This window comes from Oratosquilla oratoria, chromosome 1 (genome assembly GCF_046742065.1).
Source record: "Oratosquilla oratoria isolate Oo_2021 chromosome 1, ASM4674206v1, whole genome shotgun sequence".
Classification (NCBI taxonomy): Eukaryota; Metazoa; Arthropoda; class Malacostraca; order Stomatopoda; family Squillidae; genus Oratosquilla; species Oratosquilla oratoria.
The window spans coordinates 124445151-124455150 of record NC_134777.1 but is presented as its reverse complement, the minus strand read 5'-3'; the positions used below and the strand labels follow the sequence as shown (position 1 = coordinate 124455150).

At 45.0% G+C, this 10000-nt stretch overlaps 1 protein-coding gene across 1 annotated transcript in view; it reads left to right on the top strand.

Annotated features, from left to right (window-relative positions):
- LOC143026413 (dual serine/threonine and tyrosine protein kinase-like) overlaps positions 1-10000 on the top strand; it is an 88017-nt gene that overhangs the window by 41156 nt on the left and 36861 nt on the right. The gene's annotated exons all lie outside the window — the stretch shown is intronic.

The following is a 10000-nucleotide window of genomic DNA, read 5'->3' as shown; positions in this document are numbered from 1 at the left end:
GTGTGTGTGTGTGTGTACATATATTGAAGTGTTAGATGAGAAGAGACGCAGCGATAAAGCACTAAAGTGTCACCAGTCAGAAAGAAATTGTTAAAATAAAATCTTGTTAAAACGGCATCACATATTTGGAGACGTTTCCTCAAAGAGAACGCGGAGGAAATCTGATTCTTTTCTCTTACAAAAAATGGAGACTCAGGTGGTGGAATTTGATACAACCTACAAGATCTTAAAGGTAATTATAATAACTTTAGACTTGGAAACATTTTAACACGAAATGCAGACCAGAGGAGGAACCATAACCTCAGACTCTATATCAGAACTTAGATGAAGTACTGAATCTGCTGAATAAAATAGTCTGGCGATAACCAAGATAACCCAAAACTAATTTTGCTAAATCAGCTTCGTATGTTGTTGGCGATTTTTTAAAAAGATTGGCTTAACAGCGACGAATTTTGCGCATGCACTTATGTATGTATTTTTCTTAATTTTGTTATTTTTAGAATTATTTATTGTCTATATGCTTAACTCGTTATCTCTGCGCTTTTCTTCACCCTGCCTTGTTATGGGCTGTTTTGATTCATGCCTTCTGTACATATCCTCTTTTAGGATATATCAACAACGCTCGTCGTTTTGACAGATTTACGAATATGTATACATATGTATATCAGAGAGGGATTATGTCGTGACACATAGGTAAGATGAAAAAAATCCCACTGTCGGAGAAAGTAAACGGATGAAAAATAGAATTAACTGTATATTTCCTCTGCTGAAGAGGACCACAGAGAGTGGTCGAAATATACAGTTCTATTCTTCATCCGTTTACTTTCTCCAACAGTGGGATTTTTTCATCACACGTGTATATATTCAAGAGACAGACCTGGGCCCTAAGCCAGGGCATGGGGGGGAACTCTCGGAAGGTCCTCATCCACGGTACGATCTAGTCTCCAGGCCGCCGGATCCGACCAGATTTGATCGTGTAGGTACTGATCGGACAAACCAATAATCAGTACACACACACGGTCCAATCTAGTCGGATCCGACCTGATGTGTACGGCGGCCCCAAGACCAAATCGTACCGTGGATGGGGGGGGGCCCTAAAGTTGGGCAGTTGTCTGCCACGTCACGCTGGCGATCGTGTGAGGTGGGAGGGGGGGCTCGTTTTCCGGTTTGGGACGTATTATGTCGACGAACTTTGTGTTGGAAGGAAAGACGATATCATTGATGGTGTCGTCTTTCTTCCATAGCAATACGTAGGGTAGAGTTTTGATGTTAACTTCACCGAACTTGGAGCAGTTTTTTTTTATTTATTTATTTATTATTATTATTATTTTTTTTAAGAACAGGAAAGTCTTGTTTCATTTTTATTTTAGAGGAAAAGGATGAAGGAGTTCGTTTATCATTATTTCATTCTTTATGAATAAACAGTATCTTCTGGCTTGTGTTTGAAGTTTCGTCGAAAATAGAATAGTAATTGTAACTCCTCTGGACTTAGGGATCTTTAAATAGAATACTTGTATTGTCTGGTGTCCATTGTCCCCCGAGACGATCCGGAGATAATGACTGCTATTTAGTAGACTCGGTACGTGACTTTCTTTTTCTCTCCCTGGTGTTGGACTCGTGATCGACAGTTATTACCCTCCCGGATGAGAGCTCAGAGCTCATATATGACCGATCTATGGGTAATGCTGTGACCTTACACGCACACACACATACACACACCCAACTCCCCATCCACGAGAGTTGGAGTAACGACTGCGATACTGAGATTATTTTCAGCCCTGTACTTATTTTATTTGTACTTATTTAAGTGTGCGTACATCCCTAAAAGTTAATGTGTCAGCCGTAGGCATGTATCGTATATCTTGTTTATGAGTAGCAGGATTGAAAAGCCTGATGTGTTTCTGGATGTAGTGGTTTTGTGGTTGAATCCGTCCAGTAGCCATCGTGTGATGTTGGCGAGTAGTGTTGTTATGGAGCAGTGTGTTGCGACAGTCGCCCCGCTATCACGTTGATCAGTGTCCCAGGCTAGGTTTCGCCCATCCGTCGCGGGTTTTCCTCCCATCTGCTAAAGTTGCAGAGGAAACGAAGGAACGTCCACGGGACTGGGGGCAAGTCGACGGATCCTGTCGAGAGTGGCTGCATTGGGGGTGGGGGTGGAGGGCTTCCTTTGGGATACCATAGGAAATGGTGCCGACGCGTGAGTGGAGTGACGCGCCTCCTGGCGTATGCTCCCAGTGGATGATGATGGGCGTGGACACCGTGGGAATAGAATGCGTAGGACAGGGCACCCATTATCTCGGAAGCTGTGTACAAGACCTCGGAGCGCCTCGGAAGGTGACAAGTAGCCGGGGGTGGGAGGAGAAGAATCCTCGACGTGTGTCCACATTCCTTTGGTGCGTGCGAAGGTGGGAAGATGTAGAAAGTGACCTGAGACCCTACTGTAGGTCGGCAACGCTACTCGGGGTCGCTGGTCAGCCATTTCAGTCGAGTCAGCAGGGACTTCTTGTCTTCCTCGTAGGTGTGCCTAGCTTAGATGAAATGATGTGGAATCGTAATGTATTCTTTGTAGGTGTCGCTAGCGTAGGTTCTCCATGGATGTGGTTAGCGTACAATGCGCGCGCACACACACACACACAAACACACACACACACACACACACACACACACACACACACACACACACACACACACACACACACACACACACACACACACAAAGGTAAATGTTAAACACACACACGACTCTCAATCGTTACTCCAACGGTCCGTGTACAAATCCTGCCCAGGGCTGAGATAATTTCAGTATTGCTGCACTACGAGTCATTACTCCAACTGTCGTGGGTGGGGAGTTGTGTGTGTGTGTGTAAGGTCACAGCATTACTCACAGATCGGTAATATATGTGCTCTTGAGCTCTCATTCGGGAGGGTAATAGCTATCGATCACGAGTCCAACACATGATCCAAGACCATGGTGAATCACACGCACACACGTACACACACACACACACACACACACATATACACATACGCGCGCGCGCGCGAATCCAACGCGTGATCCAAAGACCATGGTGAATCACACACACACACACACACACACAAAGCTGCCACTAGCTTAGCCTTCATATAACTGAAAGGGTTACGCTAAAACTCAGGTCTACACAAATAGGTCTGTAATGTAGATATAGGATAACTGCAGTGACCGAAAGTCTATAGCAAGTTCTTACATCTTAATCCCATTGTAAGAATCCAGGGGTCCTTAGATACGCTTCTGTCATATCTTTTGCACAAGAACAGACCAAAAGTCTTGGGTTTGTCTCTTCACGATTGGCTCGCCTCTCCCACAACAACATACCCGCATTACCTGGGAGGTCATGGCTCCCTGCTAGAGAGAACTGGGGCAAAGGATTGATTGGTTGATTGATCCACATGCACTCCGCTCCATCCCTACACCCTTACCGTGCCGGATCAACCCATCACAGAGGCTGCATCGAGGATAGACCGGCGATTCTACAGGGGTGCCTCCTGAGGCACTTTTTTTTTTTTTTTTTTTTTATCGTCCAGTATATCTGCTGGAGATGCACATGCAGTATAGAGCACAGCCACGCCATGACGCAGCCCGATTATGTAAATCTGTACTTCATTGAGTCGTGAGCATCTCGTGATTGTATACCAGGCACTCGGTGGTTGGTTGGAAGCACCTTCCTCTCCTCCTCCTCCTCCTCTTCCTCCTCCTCCTCCTCCTACTCCTCGTCCTCCTCCTCGTCCTCGTCCTCCTCCTCCTCCTTTCCCTCCTCCTCCTTTCCCTCCTCCTTTTCCTCCTCCTCCTCCTCCTCTTCCTCCTACTTATCATCCTCATCCTCAATAACGACTTATTAATTGAACACCTAATGTAAGATACAAATATTATGAAAACCCCTTAAAGTCTCGGAGCCCTGTTGCCCTAAATATATCAGGGACTCGTGGAGGGAGTGAGGGGGGGTAGGGAGGATGTTGTGCAACAAGTCTCTAAAGATTATAAAGGAAACTGATGGATACCAGAAGCAAGACAATTTTCACATTGTGCACTCGGTCGAGAAACTGTGATCTCAAGATATCTTTGCGTAGGTTTAAAGTAGAAATAGGTAGAAACATTTCCGCTCACCACGTAGCTAGGTAAAAAGAGATAGACTTCCCGCAGATGCATTTGCATGACACAGTTCGCACTTTTAAGATGTAGTTTAGTAAACATGCGAACAGTAACCTGCGAAGTGTGTCAGTGGGTTATAATTTTGTTTCATTTCTTTACTTACCTCCTCCGTGTGGATCGGTTTTTACTTGCTTTGATTGTTTTCATCATTTACTTGTTTGTTTATGTTTTATTATTTTTTTTACACCCAGCCTTGTTATGAACAGTATGCTTTGCCATCGTCCTTGGTAATCCTCCTCCTCCTCCTCCTCCTCCTCCTCCTCCTTTTCTTCTTCTCTTTCTTCTCTCTCAGATCTCCTCCTCCACTTCTTCCTCCTTTTTCATCTTCCTCCTCCTCCTCTTCTTCGTCATCTTTTAGTCTTCTTTACCATCGCGATGGCACGACTTCGGTGCTGGCGGCACCCTCTCGGTAGGAGACTTGTCATGTGTCCTTTTGGTGTCTCTTCTTCTTCCTCCACGTGTGGCAGCTGGTCCTCCTCCGTCTCCGCCCAGCAGGAGACAAAATCCCCCGATCCCGATAAGAGGAGTCAGACGGAGTTCTCCCACTCATTGTCGAAGTTGGCCACAACTGGCCGCTGCTAGTGGCCCATTGGTATTCTCGCGGGGTCCTCCTTCTCCTCCTTCTCCTTCTCCTTCTCCTCCTTCACCACCTGCTGCTACTCCTCCTCCTCCTCCTCCTCCTACTCCTTCACCACCACCTCCTCCTCTTCCTCCTCCTCCTCTTCCTCCTCCTCCTCCTTCACCTCCTTCTCTTTCTCCTCCTTATCATCCTCCTCCTTCACCTTCTTCTCCTTATCCTCCTCCTCCTCCTCCTCCTTCCTCTTCCACTTCCTCCTCCTCTTCCTCCTCCCTAATTAATGAATGATCCAGTGACCGGGGCAACAGAAGCAACGCCAGCGGACGGTCCAGAGTAATACCCTGTAGCACCTAATTGGGAAATCCCCCCCCTCCCTCCCTCCCGGTAGTGGATGGTGGTGGTGGAGGTGGTGGTGGGTCCAGCCCCCACCCTTGACCTCCTCCGTTGGACAGCTGAGTGTGCTGAGCCGCATCAGCTGTAGCAGCAGCAGCTGATGGAGGAAGAGTGGGACGAACCGTTTGGAGTTCTTGCGAGGTTATCCTTGTCACTGACGTCACACACACACACACACCCTCCCCACTCCCCTCCCCTCCTCCCCGCCTCTTCCGTTCTCCCTCCCTCCCTCCCTCCACCGTCTCGCTGGCTGGCTCTTAAGGTTTCATGTCTTGTCGACACGCGGGGCTGACACTCGGGCTCCGCCCGCCGCCGTTTCAAGGCCGACCGCGAGCTGACGTCGATTGACAGCACTTCGTCGGCCCTGTCGAGGTCTTGCTGCCAAGAGACAAGGATGACCAGGGTGCTGCGACTTTAGCCCCTGCGTCAGGAGGCCGAAGGCTCACTTTCCTTAGATCGAAGCAATGATAATGATATAGTAATGATAATAATAATAATGACAATGATGATACTAATGATAATGCATACACACATGAACCTGACGCTAGGCATGACAAATTGGAGAGTAGAAGACGGGAGCCAACGAGCGTTGCTCCTTCCCTGTATAATACAATTAAGAAACTGCATGTACAGATATGCAAAGAGGCCTTTTCTCCCTCATCACTGAAGGGAAGCCCGCAACCCCACTGTGGCAGGCAACGGTCCTTATGTTTTCGCATAGGTCCCTGTGGGAATAAACGTGCAACTTGTCTTTAATGCAAGTCGGTCTCGCCTTTCGGTGGGAGGGGAGCAATCGCCGGTTGCCAACTCTCCTTATGTAAAAGAAAAAAGGGAAGGAAAGATGGTTCTTGAGACCGAGTGCCAGGCCTTCGGGGCCGCACCTTCATATGAAGGTGAGGATGTCGGGGCGGTGGGGAGATGGTACTCTCTGACGTCCTTCATACAGGACGGCCTAAAAAAAAAAAAAAATAAAAATAAAAAAAATAAAAAGCCTCAAAGTTGTCCGACATGGCGTCAGATAATGTTAGGATGTTATTTACCTTGACTTTACCAAAGCGTTCGACTGGGTACCCCTCACCAGAGACTGCCAAATAAAATCAAAGCCCATGGCATAGGAGGAAAAGTGTTTAATTAAATGGAGCTCAAGTAGGCTTGCTAGTCTATCAGAAGATAGCCCGTCTTCCGCTGCCCTCCCTTGCTGACTACCGCTTATCAGTACTGAAATTATATATATATATATGTGTGTGTGTGTGTGTATGTGTGTGTGTGTATATATATATATATATATGTAATGAATATGTACTGTATGCACAGAAACACACACACAAGCACACACGCTTCAACATCAAGAAATGTAGTATAATGGAGTTTGGAAAAAGTAAAAACAAATATATATATATATATATATCAAGGCAATAAAAAATTGGTACAAAGGAAGTTATAAAAGTTAGCTCGGAAAAGGACCTAGGAGTAATTATTAACAAATATATATAACCAGACAAGCATATTAACAAAATAATCAGAGAAACCTACAATTTACTAAGATCAATAAATGTGGCTTTTAATTACTTGGGTGAAGTAATGGTATAGAAAATATTAGTCACACTGATAAGACCAAGATTGGAGTACGCGGCGACACTATGGACACCCAGCACAAAAAAAGAATATAAAGAAATTGGAAAGAATTCAAAGAGCAACGACAAAGATGGCACCAACACTTTCAAAATTAACATACGAACAAAGATTGTCCAAACTGGAACTACCAACCCTGGAACAAAGAAGAGAAAGAGGGGATCTACTGGCCATTTACAGAATCATGAAAGGCATGAAAGTTCTTGACAGAGAATACTCATTAAAGTGGCATCAAAGAAAAACAAGTTATAGAAGAGATCTGAAAAAAGTTTCCCACACAAAGTGGTGGATGTCTGAAACAAATTGGACGAAACAATAGTGTGTGCAAAAACCATACAAAAATTTAAGAACAAACTAGATGATGAAAGATACAAAGACGGGTCACTACGAGCATAGCCCCCTTCCCGTACAATACACACACACACACACACACACACACACACACACACACACACACACAAACAAACACTGAGCTCTCATCCGGGAGGTTAATAACTGTCAATCACGAGTCCAACACGTGATCCAAGACCATGGTGAATCACACACGCACACAACTCGTGGCCTTGTTGATAGAGTTCCCGGCTGTCACTACGGCGGTCCGGGTTCGAATCCCGCCCAAGCCTGAAATAATTTCTGTATCGCTGCGCTGCGGGTTGTTACTCCGACTCTCGTGGGCGGGGAGTTGGGTGTGTGTGTGCGTGTAAGGTCACAGCATTATATATATATACATACATATATATGTATATACCTATATATACACACATATATATACATACATACATATACCAAGGCTTTTTCCCCCTTACAAGGGGGGGTAGCCAAAAAGAAAAAGGCATAAAATCATTCCCACCCATTCCATCCCTGAATACAATCCACACCCCTCCACCCTCCCTCTTATCTTAGCACCTCCTGAAAGACGGGTCATCCCTGCACCTTGTCCACTGCCCTGGGTCAGAAGCAGTGTCGCAAGACACAGCACATCCACAGCAAGGCCGCTTCATTAAATCGGCGACCCCCCCTCTCCGTCCCCCCATTGCATAAAATGAGAGGACGGGGAGAAATCCCTTCGGGCTGCGTCAAATTTTGCTCACACATACTACCTCACCCCCCATCCACCTGCCCATTCCACCTCATGCAATCACAACATCATCCATATACAACCATTCTCCATTCACCCCTGTCTTCTGTCCTCTCCCGTCCTTCCTCAACAGACATTCCCCTCTTCCCCAAAGCCCCCTTCACCCCATCCATCCACCTCATCCTAGGACGTCCCCTCATGTTCACTCCCTCCACATCTGCCTTCCACACCTCTTTTACTAGTCTTTCTTCACAGCATTACCCATAGATATGTCATATATAAGCTCTGAGCTCTCGTCCGGGAGGGAAGTAGCTGTCGATCACGAGTCCAACACGTGATCCAAGACAATGGTGAATCACACACATACATGCACACACAGAATAAAATCACAAATTTTACCTAATTTGTCACAAATAAGTATTTTCTATGATATGTATAGTTAGTAATAGTAAATCATATGAAATTAATAACATACATAAATGTCTATTTCTTTTACATAAGAAAAATTATCATCAATAAATAAATAAATAGGTAATAAATGTGAAAGTAAGTAATTGTACTAAATAGGTGAAATTGACAAATAGTGGGAAAAACAACGAATTGGGGTCTGTTGTTGTTGTACACACACACACACACACACACACACACACACACACACACACACTTGTTCTCGAAACTAAGGAGCGCTGAATGGCCTTCCGGCTCTGGCGCTTGGCCTTCAAGTAAAAAATTCCATTAATCAATCAATCGAAACCAAGGAGGGACTTGTTTAAAATGAATAAGATGTCATGGCGCCAAACGAGAATAAATATTCCGTCATCTGAGGGTTAGTGGAGACGGGCTTTACCCCCAGAAACACCTGCGAGGATTGACTCGAGCTGAATAAAATCGCCTGGCGACAGGAATCACAAAAATGACGCAAGAAGGATCCTCGCCGTTTCCGGGTCGGAGAGCAGTTGGACCATCTCTGATGTCCTCCTCGGTGCGGTGACGAATCGTTCGCTACCGTGCGGGTCCTCCACGGCTGGGGGGACAAGTTGGACTGAATGGATCGGAGACCGGCTGGCGGCGACAAGGAACCAAGACCAAGACGACAAGATCCGCCAGCCGGTCGGGACAGCTGGAAAAGGATTTCAAGAAGGCATAATTAAGGAGGTCGGCTGGCCCAGAAATCGAAAAGAAAAAGAGGCCAGCCGACTGGGAAGATGGTCAGAAATAGCCGAAAGGAAAGGAAGCCGACCGGTAGAAAGTGAAAATAAAAAAGGAAAGAAAACCGGTCGGCTGGGGTTGTCGGAAAGAACATCGGAAGAGCACGGGAGGACGGTCGACCAAAGAAGAGCAAAGGATCGAGGTCGGCCGTCCGGGTAAGCTGGAAAGTTACTTTGAATGGAAACCAAAGGAGACCGGCTGGCCGAAAGAACGTAAAGGAACGATGCCAGCCGGTCGGGAAAGAAGGAAAGATATAGCTGGTTGGAACGGAGGTTAGCCGGTCGGCAGGGAAAGAAAGAAAAGAAAAGGATTGGAAGCCGACCGGCTGACCGGGAGCTCTCCCTCAGCTGAATAAAGTCTTCTGGAGCTGACCAAAGTGAAAATTCATTAAGAGGGCAGCAGAAGGGACGAAGTGAAAATTATATATATATGCATATATATATTATATATATATATATATATATATATACATATATAATGCATATATATATATATATATATATATATATATATATATATATATATATATATATATTGTAGTAGAAACTAGTTTTCAGCTATAAAAGAATGCTGAGTGATTCTGGTCCGTATGGGTTAGAACTTCGTTTTAGCTTCTAATATCCATCGATAGAATTGCTCGTCTCGGTAGTGTCGATCATTAGAATAGAATCACAACTTTTACCTGTTTTGTCATGAATAAGTATTTAAATGAATAATAGATATATAATAATGAATAATAAATAATATAAAATGAAAGATAAATATGTGTCTTATAGATAAGAAGAAAAATGTCATGAATAGATAGATAAGTAGATAATAGATAAGTAGGTTGTCCGAAATGGGTGAAATTAGCAAATTGTGGAAAAAACGAATTAGGATAAATGTTGTTCGTACAAACCTGGAAGTCATCAGATTACATGAGAAT